Below are 25,034 nucleotides of genomic sequence, written 5' to 3' on the forward strand. Positions count from 1 at the left end.
AATGATTAAAGTTACATATAGGTGTTAAAAATAAAATTGAACTACTTTCTTACACCATATACAAAAATAAGCTCAAAATTAATTAAAGACCTAAATGTTAGTCCTGAAATAAAATAAAAACTACCAGAAGAAAACATAGGCAGTAAACTCTGACATCTTAGCAATATCTTCTTGGATATGTCTCCTCAAGCCAGGGATACAAAAGAAAAAATAAACAAATAGGCCTATATCAAACTAAAATGTTTTGCACAGCAAAGAAAACCACCAACAAAACAAAAAGACAACCTACGGAATGGGAGAAGATGTTTGCATGTGATACATCTGATAAAGGTTTCATATCCAAAATATATAAAGAACTCATACAACTTAACCCACACACACAAAGGAACAATACAAAAACCAAATTTAAAAAATGGGCAGAGAATCTGAATAGACATTTCTCCCAAGAGGACATATAGATAGCCAACATCACTAATTGTCAGGGAACTACAAATGAAAACTACAGTGAGATATCCCCTCACCCGTCAGAATGGCTACCATCAATAAATGCACAAAAACAAGAGTTGGCAAGGTCATGGAAATCAGGGAACCTTCATACACTCTTGGGACTATAAATAAGTACAGCTACTATGGGAAACAGTATGGATAGTCCTGAAAAGGCTAAAGATAGAGATGCCCTATGATCTAGCATTTCCACTTCTGGGTATTTATCTGAAGAAAACAGAAACACTAATGTGAAAAGATTAAGCATCCCTGTGTTCATTGCAGCATTACTAGTAATAGCCAGGATATGGAAGCAACCTACATGCCCATCAACAAATGAATGGATAAAGATGTTCTACGTATGCACACCTCCCCCCCCCACCCACACACACACACAGACTGAAATACTATTCAGCAATAAAAAAGAGTGAAATCTTGTCAATGGTGACAACATGGATGGAGCTAGAGGGAATTATACTAAGTGAAATAAGTCACAGAAAGACAAATACCATAGGATCTCATTTATATGTGGAACCTTAAAAATGAACAAACCAAACAATACAGAAACAGATCTATACAAACAGAGATCAGGCTGATAGTTGCCAAGGGAAGAGGGTGGAAGATGAGAATTTAAAAATTAAAATTAAAAAAGGAATTATTGTGATAATGGTTACATAATTCGATAAAAAAAGGTTAAAAATTTAAAGTAAAAAACATTAGATTTGGAATAACTTCAGAGGGGGAGAGAGTGCTGACACAAAACCAATTATGTGGGAGGCCTTCAGAACTATAGAATCTGTATGCTTTTCTCATAAAATAAAGCACACTGAGACAAGAGAAAAAGTAGCACCAATTAAGTCTCTTGCTCAAATACTCTGTTTAAAAGTATTGTCGCTTACTTTCTGTTTCTATGATAGAAGAGAAAGTTGATTCTCTGTATCTCTATTTGTATGCACTATGCTAATTTTGTATAGAGATTAGATGTAAATTGTGACAACTCTGTTGGTAATCTCAGTGTTATATAGCAATTTGTTCATGCATTCTTACAAAAACTCCTTTTTGATCATATACAGCGCACTGCAAAAGTAGGTTTAGAGTTGTGAACATGTGAAACAAAGTTTATTCTTATATTATTATTTATTAATTATTGTATTATTTTCCATAGGAACAACTGTAAACCTACTTTTGCAAACCCCTGTATTATGCACCAGATACCATGTTATAGGCCATGGAGATAATAGTCTTTTAGTAAAGGTAAATATTCATTACACAAATATCAAACAAATGAGTATGTAATTATAATTGTGATTGAAATGATGAAGGAAATGTACAGGATGCTATGAAAGGTATAATGAGAGACCTAATTCAGAATGGAAGGTCAACTCTGAGACACTAACATATAATTTCAGACCTAATGAATAAGTCAGAGCTAGTCAGATGAAGAAGTTAAACAAGATAGGAGTAATTTTAAAAGTCAAAGTTGACTGAATGTTCTCATTAGAAGGAACAGAAGATGCTAAGGCTCTGGGGTGAAAAGGAAAAGCCAAATACAATGCAAAATATTCACATTATTACAAGGTTGGAAACCAGTCATCACATCAATTTTTCACCTTGAAAGTGATTGTATCTATGCCGTTTTCTATTAAACATATGCTCAGGTAAAAGTCAATATGAATTTTAATTAATTAAAATATATTTTAATGTTTCACAGTGTAATTTCTATTGCACACATCTCCAAGGCCAGTATTTTTAGAGACATACTATATTTTACAAACCATTTCATTGAATTTTCAATGATATGACTAACTGCAGACAAATTCTCACAGACACATGTACTTGAATGGAAAATACTTTTAAAAATAGTTGGTGCCCTGGCAGGGTGCCTCAGTTGGTTGGAGCATCATTCCATACACCAAAAGGCTGTGCGTTCAATTCCAGTCAGAGCACATACCTAGGTTGCAGGTTTGATCCTAAGTCAGGGTGCATACAGGAGGCAGCCGATTGTTGTTTCTCTCTCACATTGATGTTTCTCTCTCTCCCTCTCCATTCCTCTCTCTCTAAAATCAATAAAAATATATCCTTGGGTGGGGATTAAAAAAAAAAAGTTGGTAATCACTCCAAGACTTAATCTGAAGTACCCAACTCTTCTCCAAAGTTCTGGACATTTGGATGAGGGCCCCAGAAAAAGAAACTGGGCGTTCTCTGTTCACACTAGCTAATATAAGTTTAAGAACCTTGCTACTGAATTAAATGCCTCTTATAAAGCTACTTGAAGGACTTAAGCTAGCAATGAGTTAATAAACTATAAAATAATAATACTCTGCCCATGTATACTCACAATACCTTTAATTATCACACTGTTTTCCCATTTCACATTGAATGATAAAATAGCACAGCTGCAGCACAATCTAGTTCAAAGGCCAAATAAGAGACAAAGAGGTTTTATGTAGAAATTTAATGATATTTCACAATTTCCTGAAAATATCTAGCTTTAGCAAGTGTATGTAATATGATATCCTTCCTTCTAATTAAAACTCAAACATGAACACATTCTATTCTAGTTGTTAAAATGACTGTTTTGAGTTAGGAATTATTGCTCTTATTGTGAGTGGAGTCAACATGATGGAAAGTTGTGATATATTGAAACCATTCTCCTCATGTGAATTCCCTCTAGTATAGTTGTGTCATGGAGCATTTGTCATTCTAGGGAAAAGGTGTAGAATTTAAAATGCTACCTCCTCTTTCTTCCTTCTACAGAACTGTCAAATGACAAGAGATCAGTCTGTACTACCTTAAGGATTATACCAGAAAGCTTATAGCAACAACAAAATATTGCAGACACATTAGAAAAGAATGGTTATGAGACGGTAGAACTTCTAATTGTAAATTTTAGCTAAGTGTTTATTTAAAAAAATAAGTACTTCACCCTCTTATCTTAATGTAGTAATACATTTTGGATTTTATATTAAAAAAGCAAATCATTGTTATTGTTTAGCTCTTATGCGAATAAAGTAAAATGCTTTTTTAAACAAACTTTTAATTTTAGAATAGTTTTAGATCTACAGAAAAGTTGCAAGTATAGTACAGATAATTGCTGTGTCCTCTGCACCCAGTTTCCTTTACTGCTAATATCTTACATTAATATGGAACACTTGACACAATTAATGAGCCAATATTGACACATTAATATTAACTAATGTCCATTCTTTAATCAAATTTCCTTAGTGTTTAGCTAATGTCCTTTTTCTGTCCAAGGAATTCAACCAGGATACCACATTATATTTAGTCATTATGTCTCCTAGGCTGCTCTAGACCAGCAGTTTCTCATAATTTCCTTGGTTTTAATGACTGTTTTAAGAAGTACTGATCAGGTATTTATTTTTTAGAATGCTATTCAATTTGGGATTGTCTGATGTTTTTCTCATAGTTAGAGTTAGGTTGTAAGTTCTTGGGAGGAAAAAAACCAGGTAAAATACTATTGTCATCACATCATATATCAAGGGTACATACTACATGCAAAGGTGACTTATCACTGATGTTAACATTGATCACTTGACTTAGGTAGTATTTGTCAACTTTCTCCACTGTAAGATTATCCTCCCAATCCATACTGTACTTTTTGGAAGAAGTCACTAGTGCAATGAACACTTAAGGAATGGAGACTAATGCTCCACATCCTTGATGAGGGAATATCTACATAAATTATTTGGAACTTATGTGTGTTGGTGATTTGTCCATTCATCCACATTACTTTATTTTTTCAATGATTTATTGATATCAGCATGGATTTGGAATGTTGATTTTATACTTTAGGTAATATTTCACTACTACTTTATTTATTTTGTTGCTAAAATTGTTCCAGCTTTAGACTTTGGGTGCTCTTTTAGTTGGATCCTATGTCCCTTTGACACCCCCCCATCATTTTGTTTCACAAGCACTTCCTTACTTCCTGGCTCTACAAGATATGCCAGGATCATTTTATATATCCCCTTCATTAGCCCTACACTTCTGTTGGGGTATTGTTGCTTCTAGGACTTCTTAGCAGGCACAGCTAAGAAATATATGAAATTATTTTAATGTTATTGACGGTAGTGTCACATCTAGGTAACATGGCTGACTTATCATCAACAGAGTCCGTACAATGGCTATTTCTCGAGTCATAAGAATGAAACTCTTCTGAAGATATATCTGAAACTGTGTGAAGTCTAAGAGTATAGTCAAAAAAAGAACAAAGCCCCTCAGAAGAACTAGCTTTTCCCCTTTATCACTTTGTCCTAATCAAGAAACCATGAACAGAATAATGTTATTGTTTATAGTGCCAGTGTCAATATTTCAAGAAACCCTCCATAGAAAAGCATTATATACATAAGGACAAATTCAACTAAGTATTTGCCAAGAAGGTTCTAACTTTGTTAGTGCATTTGATAAGTTTTGGATACTCCCTAGTGACATTTTTGAGTCTTGTTTGACAACTGATTTTGACCTATAATATATGTTTACATGTGGTAAGATGTAGCTATAGATGATGTAATCAAAATATCCTAGGAGCACTTTAAATTCCAGTGCCACTATTCAAGGGACCATCTTGCATGAACCCAAACTAATTGGTTTCTACTTTCTTTCCATCTGTGTGACATGACTCCCATGAAACTACACCTCAAAATTATAGTTTTCCACATATCTTCTCCCTATTGTTCCAGTTTCTATTTAACAGATGTCTCATAATGTGAATTTTGTAGAAACCCTTGAAGAAATTCCTCAGTTCACAAAGCTTGGTACATCAGTGTGTTTTTTTAGTACTGAGTATGTAAAGTCAATTTTTTTCACACTTACCAGGACATAAATAGAATGTCATTAATATATTAGACTTTCAAAGAAAGATAGAACTGAACCTTCCATTTACTGTTTATAATTTCATCTACATTTAGTGTTAAAGTGATATATATTTTTATTAGAGGATAATGAGATGCCTCTTGAGGCAACACACTGTGTATCCAAATTGGTTTGCAGTTCAAAATCTGTCAACTTTTCCCTAGAATCTAGTAGTGCCAGAATACACTTTTTATCTCCTATAACAACTTATAAAAAATGAAGTTAGCATAAGAAGCAAAATACCAGTGGAACTTCTTCCTATTTTCCCAGAGAACACAGTTTAAAACACATATATTTATACATGGCTTTAAATAGCCTTACTTAGTTTTACATGTATTGATGCTTCAATCACTATCTTCTGTACCCTGCCACTCTCACATGATTTTTTAAATGTATTTCTAAAAACAGAACAGAGAATTTCATGTAATGTGTATTTATATGAATATACCAGTTATGAAATAGCTAAAAGCCTCACAGTTACTTATTGAAGCTTGGTACATTTACATGTCACATCTCTTCTCACATTAGAAATGAGTACATATATACATTTCCTAGAAATTCAGAAGCAAGATCACATAGACTTATTTGTTACAATAATTAAATCATAGATGCTTATTGGGAATAATAGTAAGGTGTGCTCAGGAGCATCACAAACTGAAAACTTGTATTGCCATTACATTATTATGCTGGAATCAAAGGGAACTACAGTTCCATGACTGGCCTGCTTTGGAAAACTATGTGGAAGAGATGACTCAGAATTGTTCCTCTGGGGGTGAGGGCAAAAACAGTTCTCCTTTCAAGAAAGAGCACTGAGGATGAGTTTGCTTGATAAAGGCCAATAAAGTGTCTTAGGAAAATTCACTGGGAATACTACATTAACATCACAAATACATTGAATCATTATTAGAGTTCATTACCATTAGAGTTGAGGGCCCAGCTCCCCCATTTACTTGCTGAGTGCTCTCCCACAAATAATGGAACCTCTCTGTGTCTCAGTTCTCATATCTGAAAATTGAGTTGATATATGATCATTCTCTTTACAGTTCCATCTCCTGTCCCCAGGTTCAAATGAAATACTCTTTGGGCATGGTGTGAAAATTGTGAAAGTCTATATAAATGTAGAGACTTGATATTCTTATTACTATTATCATGAATCATGTAATAATGGTTACAATTATTTAGTATTCACCTTGAACAGATACTGTTCCAAGTGGTTTACACAAATTATCTCATTTAATTGTCCCAGCTCCAGGAAGTAGGTATTATTATTTTTCTCATTTGACAGATGAGGACATTCAGTCTCAGGAAGTTTAAGTAATTTGCCCAAGGTCTCATTGATATAACCAAGACTGAACCCCTAGCAACTTGATTTAAAGCCTGCAACATAGGTACATGACTTGGCTGTAATCGAACCTGGGACCCTTCTGTCTGCGGGTCAACACTCTAACCTCTGAGCAAAACCAGCTACAGCAGGAGTCAACTTCTTAATTTAGATATCAGGCAAACCATTCAGGGCAAAAGACACAGAAAAAAAAGTGCTTGCGCGCACACACACACACACCCCACAAGGTCGACAAGAATGAAGAGCCAGAGATGCAACCAGTGGGAGTGTTTTGGAAACCAGTCCCTGGTTGTACACTTTGGTTCTGCTGCTGCCACTCAAGGCTTCACCCAAGCCTTGCTGCTCCCATCCAGGCCTCCTGGTTCTTACCCAAGCCTCAGGGACCCTTTTTCTCTCACACCAGTTGCCGAGCAGCAGTCTGAGCACCTGGAAACTCCCTGAAACCCAATAAATTTAAATAAAATTCTGCCCCAAGACCTGGACTCTTATTTTATACTTCTATAGTGCTTTCAAATTTACAAAGTAAATTAACAAAGAGCTATATTGTCATAAATTGTATGAAATAATTTAACAATAGAAAACAACCTAAGGAATAAATTAATTTTCTACCTCCCTTGGTGTCCCTAAACTTTGATGACCAACCTAGAATGACCAACAAAGACCTTTCTGATGGCAATAGCAGATATTACTCTAAGACAGTAACTGTAAGTATGGTCCTGGCACCCATGGTGGTCTCCAAGATCCTTTCAGGGAGTCTGCAAGCTTCCCCTTTATCCAACTATATTTTTTTGTATGGGGCCTGATTTTCTTCATTTTTTTCTATGAAAACATCATATCACAACAGATTGAAAGTAGAAGCAGATATGAGAATTATTAAGTCAGCATTAAAGAGATTTTAAAATATAAAATAATACAGCATTTCTGCTCACTAAATATTTTTTACTTTGGAAAATATAGTTACTTTTCATAAAATGTTATCTAGTGAGAATGTAATGGTCTTACTGCTATTTTCAAGTATATATATATATATATATATCCTTACCTGAGGATATTTTTTTCTCCATTGCTTTTCAGAGAGAGTGGAAGGGAGAGAGGGAGAGAGAGTCACATCGATTGGTTGCCTCCATCACTCGCCCTCACTGGGGCCCTGGATTGAGCCTGCAACCAAGGGAGGTATGTGCCCTTGGTTGGAATCAAACCCAGAACCCTTCAGTCCGAGGCTGATGCTTTAACGACTGAACCAAACCAGCCAGGGCAGTATTTTAAACATTTCTCACTTTTAGTTTTTAATACTAAAAAGTTTTCTCATATGTTATTTACCACATAAACAAATGCTCTTTGGGGTCCTCGGTAATTTGTAATAATAAAGAGGAATCCTGAAATGAAAAAGTTTGAGAATCTTCCTCTGAGAAACTATTTCTCAACTCCACAGAAGAACTACTAAATAATTTCTGCAGTCATGAACTTAGATTTTAAAATATATATATCTTTATTGATTTCAGAGAGAGGAAGAGAGAGAGATAGAAACATCAATGATGAGAGTCATTGATTGGCTGCCTCCTGCACATCCCCTACTGGGGATCGAGTCTGAAACCCGGGCATGTGCCCTGACCAGGAATCTCACCGTGATGTCTTGGATCCTAGGTCGATGCTCAACTACTGAGCCGAGCCAGCAGGGCATGAACTTACATTTTTAAAAATATGTTTTTAGAGAGGGAGAGAGAGAGGGGAGAGGGAGAGGGAGAGGGAGAGGGAGAGGGAGAGGGAGAGGGAGAGGGAGAGGGAGAGGGAGAGGGAGAGGGAGAGGGAGAGGGAGAGGGAGAGGGAGAGGGAGAGGAGGGAGAGAAGGGAGAGGAGGGAGAGAGGGAACACCAATGTGAGAGAGAAGCAAACATCAATTGGTTGCCTCTACCCACACCCCAAACAAGGACCCAGCCTGAAACCTGAGCATTTGCCCTGATCGGGAATTGAACCACAGACCTCTCCATGCATAGGGATAATGTTCAGTCAACTGAGCCACACTGGCCAGGGCAGAACTTACATTTTTAACATGCCCTCAGATGACTGTTACACACACTAATGTTAGAAAAATATAATAAAAACAAGTATACATACATAAGAGTCTGATTCAAACCCTAGTTCTGCCACTTGATTATAATAGTAGCCTGCTCCACTCTCAACAGATTCTCTGCTCTTACTCTTTTCCCTTTCCCCCATCTCTGAAATCCTCTTCCAACTGTACATTTTCATTTAAATAGTTACTTATTTCCAGACAAATTTTAAAAATATCTATATAAGAGGAGTTTAGGGGCAATAATCATGTTCTTAGAAAAAATTAGGGACTTAAAATCACTTTTCCATAAGTCAAGTACATTGATTCTACTTAGATTGTTTTATTTGAGGTGGTTATGCTAGATCACAGAGATTGGGGGTGTATGATGGCGATTTATGGGGTGGCAGTAATATCTCCTAGGTCCTAGGCTACTGTTTGGCAACATCACGTGCAATTTTGCTTTTGCTTCTGAACAGGGAAGGTGTCTTCAGAGAATTTTATTCTCTGTTGTTTGCCTATGAGCACAGACTACAGCCTCCTGTGAGGCTGGCAGCCATTTTGTCTTCCCCTAGTTCTGGCCCAAATCTGTTATTTTTATACAGACTATGTCCATTTTCTCAATGCTCTCTGTGATTTGTGCACACAGCAGTGACCAATGAGAGGCCTGGAACCGGCTATCAATTTAGCCAATTAACAGAAACCTCACAGAAACCTTTGGCATTTTGCCCAGCAACAAATGAACACAAAGAACCACAGGCTTATTTAAAGACAGCAAAGTTCTCTGTAAAATAGTGTTGCTCGAGGTATAGTCCACTAACCCTCAAGATTAGCAACATATAGGGTGTTTTTAAAAATTCAGATTTCTGTGCTCCATGCCAGACCAACTGTATTAGAATATCTGGAAATGAGACATATAAATTTATAATTTTAATAATTTCCTCAGGTTATTATGGTATAAAGTCTGAACACCATTGCCATAAGGAAAATTTCAACAAGAAACAATAAAAAGACTAGGAAAAGTAAGCATATTTTGCATCACCACCTCTTTCTCTCATTGATTGCTAATGGATGGATGGATGACACCCACATTCCCTTCCCTACAGACATAATATTTGTTTTTATCCATGTAGACACTATTTATTATTCTGTCAGTATGCCAGTAATATCAAGATTAGGGAAGCTAATCCAAACTACAATGGATATCAAGTATAAATTAGAAAGATGAATAGTCATTAGCCAGGTAAACAAGATGGGGGCCTGTCCAAGGCAAAAGGAAAACATATGTGAAGGTACTGAGGCAAGAATAAACTTGGCTCCTTAAAGAAACAGTAGGCCAAAATGACTAGAGGGTAAAGATCAATGGTGATAGTGCCATGGGATAATACTGGAGAAATGGGCTGGAGCATGATCATGAAGGATCTTGTAGACAATATTATATGCTTTATACTTTGTCCAAAAAGCCATGGGAAGAGGTTTTTTGATTATTTTTTTCGTAACAATGATTTTTATTTTCTTTATGCACATTTAAAATTTGCATAGACTTCTATAGTGGTAAAAATCACAATAAAAAGGATGTTTATTTTTAAAAAATATATCTTTATTGACTTCAGAGAGAGGAAAGGAGAGGGAGAGAGAGAGAGAAACATCAATGATGAGAGAGTCAGTGATTGGCTGCCTCCTGCACGCCCTCTACTGGGGATCGAGCCTGCAACCCGGGCCTGTGCCCTGACCTGGAATGGAACCACGGTCTCCTGGATCCTAAGTCGATGCTCAACTGCTGAGCCACACCAGGCTGGGCTAAAAAGGATGTTTAAAAAGTCTTCCAATGACTTTCACCTCAGGGTGAAGTCCAATTCCTCGGCCAGTATGTGAGGCCCTGGCCCAGCAGCTCCTGCCACTTCTGCCATTTCCTCCTCCAGCCTTACCCTGCAGCCACACACCATTCCTGGTACTCATGGGAAGCGTTTTGAACAGAGGAGGAAGAGACATGCTCATATTTCTATTTTAGGAAAATCACTCTCAATAAAAAAAGAAAATAAAAATCACTATCTCTACTACGTGGAAAATGGATAGGAAATAAGTATGACAGAATGCAGAAGGAATGCTAATCTAGGTGAGAAATGGTTACCTGGACTAGGTTGGGGCTAGAATGCCATGGCTCTTGAACAACACCCTTAACTGAGCATCCTATGGTACAGTATGTGTGGAGCCACTGAAAATGTTAAGCAAGGAAGTGAGATGATCACATATTCATTTGTAAAAGATCATCTTGCCCGTGTATAGAGAAATTACATTAGTGTGCTAAGAAAAAATACAGGGTGATATTTTAGGTAGTAGTCCAGGTATGATAGTTAAGAATGGGGTGGTGGCAGTAAATAAAGATGGTCTGGACTAGGATGTTGGCACTAGAGTTGGAGAAAAATGGCAGATATGAGATCTTATTTTGGAGGTAGAACCAAGAGGATTCAGTGACTGATTGAATATGGGGTAAGAGAGAAAAGGGAATCAAGGATGATTACCAACTATGTGGGACTTGGCATAGGGAGGTGCCATTTATTGAGGTGGGGCTCACTAAAGAAGATAAGTGGTAAAGAGTGGGTGAGCAATTTTTTTGTGTGTGCATGTTAATTTTGAGGTGCCTGTTAGATATCCAAGTAGAGATTTTGAATAAGCAGTTGATTATATAGAGGCTGGGTTCAAAAGTGATCTACTCTATACTTCAGTTAGTTTAGACTCTGACACTACATGAAAAATTTCTTTAGAGCAGCAAAAATGATCTGTTACTATCTATAGTATCAGATCATTGAGTACATAATAGGTTCTCAATATATCTGTTTGTTTATTTGAATTAAATTATGTAGTCAATCTTAGTCCCTGTTTTATCACAACTCTAAACACATAATACAACGAAGAAACTTATGCAGTGACCTGTATGTTTTGTCTTTACAAGACAAGTGGTAGTTTAACAAATTTTTTTTTTTTTTACTGAATTGGCATAGCTCCTATCACTTGGCTTTTGGAGTAAGAAGTGCCTGGAACACAAATTCTCACTAAAATACACACAGTAGAACTTATCTAGCTGGATGAGAATGTTGGGAAATCTTCTCCCCCCCCAAAAAAAACACTATAAACCTGGACAAAATTAACACAAGCAACCATTTCTGCACTCTGGAAATTGATCAAAACCATACATCCATCTGAGAAAAGTTCATTCTTGAAAAATTACTGTGTTGAGGTACAAAAAGCAGGAATGTGTGGCATTAAGCCCTGAAGCTGTTCCATAGTCCGCACCCCCAATTCATTCAACTCAGAAGTTCTGCAAGGACTTATGCATTGAAAACCATAAAACATTGCTGAGAGAAATTAAATAATCAAATGAAGAGAAATTAAATAATATAAATAGAGACATATTCCATTCTCTTAAGTTGGAAGGCTCAGTATTATCAAGATGTCAATTCTCCCCAAATTGATGGATGCACTAAATGCAACCCCTGTGAAAATCCCAGCTGGCTTCTTTGTAGAAATTGACATGGACAAGCTGATCCTAAAATTTATATGGAGGACTTACACTTCCAATTTCAAAACTTAAGATAAAGGCACAGTTAATCAAGACAGTGTAGTATTGGCATGAAGATAGGCACATAGGTAAGTGGGACAGAGTAGCAAGTTCATAAATAAAACCTTACATTAATGGTCAATTTATTTCCCACAAAGATACCAAGAAAATTCAATGGGGAAAGGATAGTCTTTTAAACAAATGGTGCTGCGACAATTGGATACCATGTTTAAAAAAATAAAGGAAAATGTGACCTTTATTTTACACCATATAAAAAAACTAACCCAAAATGGATAACAGACCTAAATTTAAGAGTTAAAACTATAAAACTTATAGAACAAAATATAGGTGAAAATTTTCATGATCTTGGGGAAGGCAGAGAGTTCATAGGTATAATATTGAAAGCATAATCCATAGAAGAAAAAAAATGATATATTGGACTTTATCAACTTCTACTCTTAAAAAGTCACTAATAAGAAAATAAAAATATAAACCCTAGACCAGAAGAAAGTACTTGCAAATCATAGGTCTGATAAATGCCTTGTATACAGAATATATGAATAACTCTTATAACTCAATAACTATTAGGAAGAAAAGAAAAAACCTCAATTAAAAATGAACTAATTCTTTGAATAGACATTTCCCCAAAGAAAATATACAAATGGCAAAAAAAGGCATGTAAATATATGTAACATCATTAGTGATTTGGGGAAATGTAAATCAAAATCCCAACAACAAACTACAATGCATCCATTAGAATTCCTGTAATCAAAAAGACAAGTGATACTAAATGCTAAGGATGTAGAGAAAGTAAACCACTTGTGCATTGCTGGTGGGAATATAACATGTAACAGCTACTTTGGGAAATATTTTGGCAGTTTCTTAAGAAGTTAAAAACAAATTTACCAAAAAAGGAATTTTATTACAAGGAATCTAACCTTGAGAAATGAAAATATATGTCCACCCAATCATATCAAGCATCTTCTCAGACCACAATGTCATGAAACTAGAAATCAACCACTATAAAAAAAACTCAAAAATATTCAAACTCATGGAGGCTAAATAACATGTTATTAAATAATGAATCGGTTACCAATGAGATCAAGGAAGAAATCAAACACTTCATGGAAAAAAATGAAAAGACAACAACACAAAATTGATAGGACACAGCAAAAACTGTCCTGAGAGGAAAGTTCAAAGCATTACAGGTCTATCTCAAGAAACAAGAAAAAACTCTAATAAAACATCTAACACAACTAAAAGAACTAGAATGAGAAGAGCAAGAAAAGCCTGGAGGAAGTAGAAGGAAGGAAGTAATATAATAAAGATTAGAGCAGAAACTAATGACATAGAAACTAAAAACACAATACAAAAAAATCAATGAAACCAAGAGCAGATTCTCTGAAAATACCAATAATATTGATGCACTTTTAGCCAGACTCACTCAGAAACAAAGAAAGAATCCAAATAAATAAAATCAGAAATGAAAAGGGCAATATGTCAACCGACCCAACAGATATACAAAGGATAGCAAGAAAATACTATGAGCAACTATAAGCCAACAAACTGGACAACATGGGTGAAATGGACAAGTTCCTAGGAGCATACAACCTTCCAAAGCTGAATCAAGAAGAGGCAGAAAACCTGAATAGGCCGATAGCAACTAATGAATTGGAAGCAGTAATCAAAAAACTCCCATCAAACAAAAGTCCTGGACCAGATGGATTTACAGGAGAGTTTTACCAAACATTCAAAGAAGAATTAACACCTATTCTTTTGAAACTATTCCAGAAAATTCAAGAGGAGGGAAAACTCCCAAACTCTTTTTATGAGGCCAGTATCATCCTAATCCCAAAACCAGATAAAGACACTACAAAGAAAGAAAATTGCAGGCCAATATCTCTGCTGAACATAGATGCTAAAATTCTCAACAAAATACTAGCAAGCTGGATCCAGCAATACATTAAAAAGATCATACACCAAGACCAAGTGGGATTTATTCTGGGGATGCAAGGCTGGTATAATATCAGCAAATCAATAAATGTGATACATCACATAAACAAAATGAAGGACCAAAATCACATGATCACATCAGTAGATGCAGAAAAAGCATTTGACAAAATCCAGCACCTATTTCTGATAAAAACTCTCAGCAAAGCAGGAATAGAGGGATCATACCTCAATATAACAAAGGCCATATATAGCAAACCTACAGCCAAATCATACTCAATGGTCAAAAACTAAAACCATTTCCCTTAAAAACAGAAACAAGACAGAGATGTCCACTTTCACCACTCTTATTCAACATAGTACTGGAAGTTCTTCTCACAGCCATCAGACAGGAAGAAAACATAAAAGGTATCCAAACTGGAAAGGAGGAAGTAAAACTGTCATTATTTGCAGATGACATGATATTGTACATAGAAAACCCTAAAGACTCCATCAAAGTACTACTAGATTTGATAAACAAATTTGACACGGTAGCTGGATACAAAATCAACATCCAGAAATCGGTGGCATTCTTATACACCAAGCATGAACTTTCAGAAAGAGAAGCTAAAAAAAGAACCAATTACCATTGCAACTAAAAAAATACGATACCTAGGAATAAACTTAACCAAGGACATAAAAAATCTTTACTCGGAAAACTACAAGTCACTGAAAAAAGAAAGAGAGGAAGATATAAACAAGTGGAAGAATATAGCATGCTCATGGATTGGAAGAATTAATATCATTAAAATATCCATACTACCCAAAGCAACTTATAGATTCAATGCAATTCGTATTCATATACCAACAGCATATTTCACAGAGCTAGAACAAACATTTTGAAAATTTCTATGGAACCAACAAAGACCCCCAATAGCTGCAGTCATCTTGAAAAAAAAAAGAATAGCATGGGAAGGATCACTTTACCAGATATCAAACTGTACTACAAAGCCATTGTAATCAAAACAGCCTGGTATTGGTAATAACACCAGACATATAGATCAATGGAACAGAATAGAGTCCCCAGAAATAAATCCACGCCATTATGGTCAGTTAATATTTGACAAAGGAGGCAAGAGCATCCAATGGAGTAAAGACAGTCTCTTCAATAAGTGGTGCTGGGAAAATTGGACAGGTATATGCAAAAAAATAAAACTAGATCTCCAACTTACATCATACACAAAAATAAACTCAAAATGGATAAAAGACTTAAATGTAAGTTGTGAAACTATAAAAATTCTGGAAGAAAACATAGGCAGTAAAGTCACAGACACCTCACGTAGTGGAATTTTTACTAATACATCCCCTATGGCAAGAGAAACAAAAGAAAAAATACACATGTGGGACTACATCAAACTAAAAAGCTTCTGCACAGCAAAAGAAAACAGCCTCAAAATACAAAGGAAACTCATGGTCTGGGAAAACATATTTGCCAAGAATGTAGCTGATAAGGGACTAATTTCCAAAATGTACAAAGAGTTCATACAACTCAACAAGAGGAAGACAAACATCTAATTTAAAAATTGGCAAAAAACCTGAATAGAAACTTCTCCAAAGAGGACATACAGATGGCCAAGAGACATATGAAAAAATGCTCAACCTCACTGATCATCAGAGAGATGCAAATTAGAACCACAATGAGGTATCACTTCACAGCTGTCAGAATCGCTACCGTCAACAATCAACAAATCACATGTGCTGGTAAGGATGTGGAGAAAGGGGAACCCTAGTACACTGCTGGTGAGAATGCAGACTGGTGCAGCCACTATGGAAAACATTATGGAGGTTTCTCAAAAAATTAAAAATGGAGCTGCCTTTTGACCCGGTGATACCACTTCTAGGAATATATCCTAAGAATCTTGAAACACTAATCAGAAAGAATATATGCACCCCTATGTTCATAGCAGCGCAATTTACAATAGCTAAGATCTGGAAACAGCCCAAGTGCCCATCAGTAGATGAGTTGATAAAAAAGCTGTGGGACATTCACACCATGGAATACTATGCAGCTATAAAGAAGAAGGAACTTGTACCCTTTGGGACAGTATGGATGGACCTGGAGAAAATTATGCTAAGTCAAATAAGCCAGACAGAGAAAGACAAACATCAGATGATCTCGATTATACGTGGAATCTAAAGAATTTAATAAACTGATGAACAGAATAGATTCAATGACATGGAAGCATGGATCAGACTGACAAATCTCAGAGGGATGGAGGAGGGCAGGTGGGTGGAGGGGGAGAGAGTAACTAAAGAATTTATATGCATATATGTACAACCCAAGGACACAGACAATGGTGGGGAGAGGGACTGGGGAGGAGGGTGGGACGCGGCAGAATGTTTCATTGGGAAGAAAAAAGTACATCTGTAATATTTTGAACAACAACAAAATATATATATATATGTCCACTTAGAGATGTGTGTAAATTTAGTTGCATTACACATAATAGCAATAAAGTGTAGAAAAATCTAATGTCCGTCACCTAGTAAATGGATAAACAAAATGTGATATATCTATATAATGGAATACTATTAATCAATTAAAAGGAACAACCTACTGATACAGGCTACAGCATGGATATACTTCAATAACTTTATGCTTAGTGATGAAAGGACACTTGACTTGCAGTGGTAAACACACAATACAATACACAGATGATGTATTATAGAATTGTATACCTGAAACTTCAATAATATTACCAATGTCACCCTAATAAATTCAATTAAAACAACAACAACAAAAAGTTCTCTTTCAAAGTCTTCCCCAGCCAATGTTCTCCAATGCTATCTCTTATTCTTTCCTAAAGTGAACACTTCATCTCAGACAAGGCAATTGGTTTGTACCTCACATATATGTAGTTATCTCCTGCTTTTTTTTTGCCTTCATATGCCCTTAGAACCAATATATAATATTCTCACATGATATTTTTTATGTATTAATATAATTGCTTCTGGGGTGCTTCATGCTTTTATTTTTTCTCTCCTAAATTAGACTGACCTACATCAAAGGCAACATTCAAGGTTTTTTTCTGTACCTTTAAAAGAATTACCACAAGCTGACTACTTACATTCCTTGCATTCATTTATCATACATTTATGAGCACCTAATATGTGCATAACACTGGAAGCACCATCAAGGAAACAAAGAAATATATGATACATGATCTATTCTGTCAAGGAATTTATAATCTAGTTGGGAGAAATAAGTAAGGCCAATAAAGGGTTAGACAATAGGAGACTACCATTCCCAAAAGATTTCAAGAAGCAATCCATGATTAAGAGAAGATGAGGAATCAGAAAATTAGTGATTCATGGATCAGAAAAAAAAGAGCTAAACTGAGCATTAGAAGAGATGAATTGGATATTAAAAAGTGAGAGGGGCTAAGAGCATTTCAGGGAGGGGAAATGCACTGAGTGAGAAGGGCAGAGATGAGAATTCAGGGTTTATGTAGAGAATTTTGGAGAAATGTAAATTTGAAAATATATGTTGAGGCTAGAAAGTGAATGGTTATTAATGCCTGATTAAGTTGTCCAGACTTCATCCTGTTAAAATGGCCATTTACTGAGCACCTGCCATGTGACCTTTGGTTTACATGCATAGTGGACATTTGCTGGATACCAGGCATCCATTTCCTCATTCTCATGGCACTCTGATTTTCTCTTGAGAAGAGACCAATGGGACTATAACTAGAAGCCATACCCTTCTATAGTGAGGGGCAAGAAATCAAATTGAAAATGACTGAAGTTCCAGTTTATCTCATCCTTAATATCATTATTAGACTGTTCTGGTCATGAAGCCCTTGCTGTATTTACCACTTCCTAGGTATCCAGAGACACTTCAGTTCCTGCCTGTTTTCAGACCTGACTCACTAGCCTTCCTCAGATTCTGTGAGAACCTGTTATTTTTCCAATAAATTAAATTTTGAGTAAGATAGGCAGAGTTGATTTATGTTGCTTACAACTAAAAAAGTCTTAATTGATATAGTTATATCTTATTTTTCACGTGTTATCAATAAGGAGACCAGGGAATTAGTGATGTTAAGTAACTTTCCAAGGCCATACAGCTAGCAAGTGGCAAATGTAGGTATATTTGATTCTAGAATCTAAGATCTATAAAATTACTTACCAAAGGCTGCATGGCATGACCAAGATGCACTTAAAAGCCAGGCTTCTTTTCTCTACACCATTCTGCCTTTAAATGAGGATTCACTGCAGATTTTCAAGAAAGGTAAGGCATGTTAAAAATACTAGCATTTTATATTCCATGTATAAGCGAGATCATGTGATGTTTGTCTTTCTCTGCCTGGCTTATTTCACTTAGCATAATATACTCCAGGTCCATCCATTCTGTCCCAAAGGGTACGAGATCCTTCTTCTTTACAGGTGCATAGTATTCCATGGTATAATCTAAAGAACTTAATAAACTGATGAACAGAATAGATTCAATGACATGGAAGCATAGATGAGACTGACGAATGTCAGAGGGATGGAGGAGGGCGGGTGGATGGAGGGGGAGAGAGTAACCAAAGAATTTATATGCATATATGCACAACCCAAGGACATGGACAATGGTGGGGAGAGGGACTGGGGAGGGGAATGGGACAGGGTGGAATGGGTCATTGGAGAGAAAAAGGGACATCTGTAATATTTTAAACAAAAATAAAATTTAAAAAAAATAAGAAAAATGAAACAAATAACAACAAAAATAATAAATAAAATAAATAAAAATACTAGCATTTTAGAAAGATTGATTTCACAATAGAATGTTAGGCTATAGGGGGAGCAAGAGAGCTTAAGGTAGGAGGTAACTGAAGAGAATGAGATCTATGATCCAGAGGGGAAATTACAGTGGCCTGAAATTGTGAAATGATAGGAATGCAAGAAGGGAATAGTTACTAGAATACTTTATCAGTTGTCATAGCTATCTCCATAAAATGTGCATTCCATTTATATTTTTTACTATTTTATAATAACTTCAGTTTATTGATTTCAAATTACAGTACAGTAAGTATATGACTTTTACAGAAATAAACAGAACTCTTAGTAAGAGATTGTAAACTTATAAGCAAATGTACATCATTTGCAGCTAAATTATATACACATCATTTGCAGAAAAATGCAATTTCCCTAGATATTTTATAATCAAGTAACATTTTATGGCTTGAAATTTCTTCAAATTATCACAAAGCACGGGGGAAAAAGAATATCAAAAAAATCTAAACAGATATTTGGAGAATTGGCTAAAATTTTTCCAACAAAGGAAAAAATAAACTTTTCAGAAGAATGTTTGATCCACTCATGATCTTCATTTTCTAGGCAACATAAGCTTCTAGAAGCAAGGCATTTTCTCCATTAAAAATAGCTGTACAATGTAGTCAATAATACTGTAATAATTATATATGGTGTTATATATGGTGCCAGATGGTAACAAGCTTATCAGGGTGATGATTTCATAAGTTATATAAATAATCACTATGTTGTATACCTGAAACTAATATAATGTTGTATGTTAACTGTAATTGAAAAAATTAAAAAGAAATTTAAAAAGCAAAACAAAAAAGATAAAAGATAAAAAACAGCTGTTAATAGGAAAAATAATATGAGTTTCAAAATAAGAGCAAAGGAAACAATTCAAATAAAAAAATTAAAATACTTATTTTGCAATCATTATCAGTGCTGCCTCTGATACTGTTTTAGTGTCCCAACAAAATACCATGTTTGGGAAAGAACAACTTTGTATAGAGGCTTCAAATAACAATCAGAAGAAAGCATGGATAGCTGGCAAGTGGTACATTTTGTAAGGTACCAGTGTATGATGATACCTCAGATCAGGCTTTATGAGTGCTGCTCAAGCAAAAGATAGTTCCTACTTTGCAAATGCGATAATTGGGATAGGACTCTAGCCCTCTGTATAAACCTTGATTGAATAAATAACAATCCAAATTTTATTCAAACAATGTTATTCATTGCTGCCTTAACTTTTTCTTTTTTAGTTCTAAACATAATACATGTCTGTTGTTTAAAAACTCAAAAAATACTTCGGATAGAAAATAAAATGTTCAAACGTTTGCTTCCATCTAATTCCTTTAGTACATATTTTCAGATGTTTTCCTATGAGCATGAAAACACACACCCATGCAACTACAGGATGTCCCCAAAAATGTATACACACTTTGAATAATTATAGAGGCAGTGCTTATTAAAATACATTTCATTTTCAAAATGTAATAGAATCTACATACATTGTATATATACATTTTTTGGGACACCCTATATACTTTTTATATAGATAAGATTATACTGAAGATACTATCTACAACCTGCCTTTTATTTAAAGATAAAAACCTTTTATTGAAAAATAAAGCAAAATTTGCCTTACATAACAGTAATTCCAGTTTAACTTAATAAACTCTTCATCACTTTTTATTTTCAATTACAGTTGACATACATTATTATATTAGTTTCAGCTGTACACCTCAGCGATTAGACATTACACAACTTACTAAGTGATCATCCAGATAAATCTCACACTCATCTGACACCGTATATAGTTATTACACTATTATTGGCTATATTCCCTGAGCTGTACTTTACAACCCTATGACTATTCTGTAACTACCAATTTGTACTCTTAATCCCTTCACTTTTTCACCCAGCCACCCAGCCCCCTCCCATCTGGCAGCTGTCAAACGTTCTCTGTATCTATGAGACTGTTTCTGTTTTGTTTATTCATTTATTTTGTTTTTTAGATTCAATTTTTGATAGATATGTATTTAGTGCTATTTTATTGTTCATATTTTTCTTTCTTCTTCCTCTTTCTTCTTCTTTTCTTCTTCTTCTTCTTCAGACCCTTCAACATTTCATGTAGTACTGGTTTGGTGGTGATGAACTCCTTTAGTTTTCCTTGTCTGGGAAGCTCTTTATCCGTTCTTCCATTCTAAATGATAGCTTTGCTGGGTAGAGAAATCTTGGTTGTAGGTCCTTGCTTTTCATCACTTTGAATATTTCTTGCCACTCCCATCTGACCCACAAAGTTTCTTTTGAGAAATCACCTGGAAGTCATATAGGTGCTCCCTTGTAGGTAACTAACTGCTTTTTCTTGCTGCTTTTAAGACCTCTTTGTCCTTAACCTGTGGCATTTTAATTATGACGTGTCTTGCTGTGGGCCTCTTTGGGTTCCTCTTGTTTGGGACTCTCTGTGCTTCCTGGACTTGTATGTTTATTTCCTTCACTAGGCTAGGAAAGTTTTCCACCATTTTTTTTTTCACACAGGTTTTAATTCCTTGCTCTCTCTCTTCTCCTTCTGGTACCCTCATGATGCAAATGTTGGTACACTTTTTTCATTTTTTGGGATTTTTGTTTTTGATGCTCTGATTGGGTGTTTTTTGCTGATTGGTTCTCAGCTTCATCTACTCTACTGTTGATTCCCTGTAAATTATTTTTTATTTCAATTAGTGTTTCTTTCCTTTCTGACTATTTCTCTTTTATGCTGTTGAGCTCCTAACTAAGTTCTTTGAATATCCTTATAACCATGTTTATTTGTCTCCTCATTTTGGCAGCTTCCTTGTGTTTGTTTCTATGTATTAGGTAGAGCTACTACATCTCTCAAACTTGGTAGAGTGGCCTAACATAGTAGGTGTTCTGTAGGGTCCAGTCGCACAGCCTCACCTATCACCCAAGCTTGGTACTCAAGATGCACCCACCATGTGGGCTGTACACCCTCTTGTTGTAGTTGAGCCTTGATTGCTGTTGGCATATCAATGGAAGGGATTTACCCAGGCTGATCAGCTGCAAAGAGTGGCTGTGACCACTGACCACCAACCTCTGACCACCGTGGAGGATCAGCTGTACAGGGACCCAACCACAGAGCACGACATACTTCAGCAGGACTCTGGTGCCTACTGAGTTTGTGCCTTGAGTATTTAGCTTGTGGAGGTGGTTGGGTGGTGGTGTCTTGATGTGGTCTGAAGCTGTCCACTGGGTACACCGGCTTTAAGGTCTCCTGGGAGGTGCAAACCAAGGTCAGCCACCACCTGTATTCTGCCCAGGGCCATTCAGTGTAAGCTACAGGGCGATCTGCAGATGGCTGCTACATGTGCTGTGCTTGGAAGTGCCCAGGTGAAGCAAAGCTGTGAACCAAGGCCAGCTGCTGCTGGTGGCCACTTAGCAACAGGTATAGGGCTTACAGAGGCCAGATGCTGCTTGTTTGAGAGATTTTAAGAAAATCTGAAGAGCCAAGGCAGGCCATTCATATGAAAAAAACACTGGAAACAGCTTAGGTAGGCTCAAAAGTTGGGTGGAGTGGGGCCTCAGGGAATCAGCAAGGTGGGGCAAATAGTGTGAGCCAGGATTGTCAAGTCTCTGATATTGCATCCACCTGCTGGCTGGCTCTTTATGGGGAGGCTCATCAAAGGAACAATGGCTTCTGCCAGCACTTCTATCTGGGAGAAAGCTGCTACTCCAGCTCTCACCTTAATGCCAAACAATTCAGTTCCTCTTTGTATGTCTTTCAAGCTGCTGCCCCCATGCTGGATCTCAGAGGGAGTGAGTCCAAGTAAGTCCATGAGTTGGCCCTTTAAGAGGAACTGCCTGGGACTCCAGCAGCCTCTCTCTTCCTCAGCCTCAATCCCTGCTGGTTTTTATAGCCCAAAGTCATGAGGACTTCTCTTCCTGGTACTGAACCTTGGGCTGAGGGGCCCTGGTGTGCGACTCAGATACCCTTGCTCCTCAGGGGGGACCTCCACAGCTGAAATATACTTCCCAATTTTTATCTGCCACATGTGGGTGTGGGACCAGCTGTTCCTCTTCTCTGCCCCTCCTACCATCTTGACTGGAAGTCCACAACTTGCCTTTTTCATTTGATACTCTACTGTGGAGAGCCTTTGTACGTAGGCATTTTCCCAAACACGTAAATGATTTAATAACTGGCTTTAGGGTGGGGAGAAGAGAAAAGCAAAATGAAGAAGAAGAAAAAACATACACACACACATAAGGAAACCTTGACTTTCTTAGAAAAAAATATTTTTTAAATAATAAATTAATTGGGGAGTTTTCACATAGTGTTTGCACATAGCCTATATCTGCATATAGGCTATACAGCAGGGTGTGCCTACATATCACTTCATTCATGGATTCAGAATAGTGCTTGACTCATGGCAAATTCAAGTTTTGCTGTTTTTAATTTTCTGGGATTTTTTTTCAAGTATTTTTGATCCATGGTTGGTTGACTCTATGGATACAGAATCACAGATATGGAGGGCTGATTGTATTAGTGAAACAGAAGAGTTAAGTTCACAGGCATTTTAATTTAATGTTTAATATGGGTCCTCATTAGATTCCAGAATTTTTCTTCTGAAGACTCTGCATAACCTTCTGTTAATAAAGTGTGTGGGGTGCTCCTTTTTAGAAGTTGGTTGCTAAAACTCTAGTTCTTTAAATACTGAAAATTTAGTAAACTAATACGACTTGCTGCATGGCAGTTATGCACCAGTACATTTAGCATATTTAGGGGACAATTGTTAAATAAAAGTAGGATGTAATTAAAGGTTAAAAATGGCTTTTACTTCAGCAGTAAGTAAAAACAATCCTGCTATCAGGAAGCCAGAAGTTCATTAGTTTAAGAAGTTAGTTTATTAATACTAAGTGTGTTCTTGTGCATAGCAATACTGTACTTTGTGCAAGGATGGAGGGTTAGATAGAAGAAAATATCTTGGGCTCTGTCATAGGAAATGTAAAAAATACTTAGAAAAAGGAGGTGTTTGTATACATGAATGGCCAATGTGGCTCTGTTATATTTATCAAAAAGCACACAAAAATGTAATGTAGTGCAAGTAAATAATACCAGAAGGAAATTGAGTTAAAGAACTAAATTCCATTGGGTATGCACTCCTGGAAGGAAGTTAGAATTCATTGAGCACCCACCATGTTCTAAGTATTTTACATGTATTATGTTATATAAAGTTCACCATTTTTCTGTGAAGTAGGCACTATTATTATCCTCATTTTACAGATGAGAAAACTGAGGCAACGTGAATTGAGAAATTTTCCCAAAGTTACCAGAGCATAAAAGATGCAGTTTATGCCCTGGCTCAGTTGGTTGGGCATAATCCTGTGCACCAGAAGGTTGCCAGTTCGATTATTGGTCAGGGCACATGCCTGGATTTCTGACTCAATCCTCAGTAGAGGACATGCAGGAGGCAGCAAATTGATGTTTCCCTCTCACATCGATGTTTCTCTCTCTAAAAATCAATAAAAAACTTTTTTAAAAAAAAGAAGACACAGCTTATCCTTATATACAGAGGTGTGATTCCAGACAATGGAGTACCACCAATATTTTGGGATTAGAGCAGGGTTATAATTGTTTTCTGGAAGATTTTCAAAGAACTATGTATAACATATATTAGCAGCTAGACAATTTGGATAGAGAACAATTTTGAGGCTGTTGCAAGCATATTGGTCATTTAGTTAAATAATTGATATAATTCTGTCTTTGTCATTTTTAACCTTTCTTCCAGACAAAGCCAGGCACATTCTCATGATGTCAAATATAGAATTGTGTTAATTAGAGCATTTGATTACCTTTAAACAGAGTTCTTAATTAGCTGTTTAGATATACAAACATTGGTCATAAAAAAAAAGACAGACAAACCTGCTCAATATTAAAATTTTGAAATTTTGGTGACATCTGTTTGAAGAGAGTCACTAAAACAAAGTAATGAATTTGGGAACTTATGGCTCCA

General features: G+C 36.1%; 1 protein-coding gene across 1 annotated transcript in view; it reads right to left on the minus strand.

Moving 5' to 3' along the window:
- Nucleotides 1–25,034, minus strand: part of LOC308551646 (uncharacterized protein) — a gene marked incomplete at its 3' end in the record, with an annotated part of 55,438 nt that overhangs the window by 19,173 nt on the left and 11,231 nt on the right. The window contains exon 3 of the mRNA XM_081126334.1: nt 18,422–18,504. The remainder of the gene's footprint in view (nt 1–18,421; nt 18,505–25,034) is intronic.

This window comes from Miniopterus schreibersii (assembly GCF_964146895.1).
Source record: "Miniopterus schreibersii genome assembly, chromosome: X".
NCBI classification, from domain to species: Eukaryota; Metazoa; Chordata; class Mammalia; order Chiroptera; family Miniopteridae; genus Miniopterus; species Miniopterus schreibersii.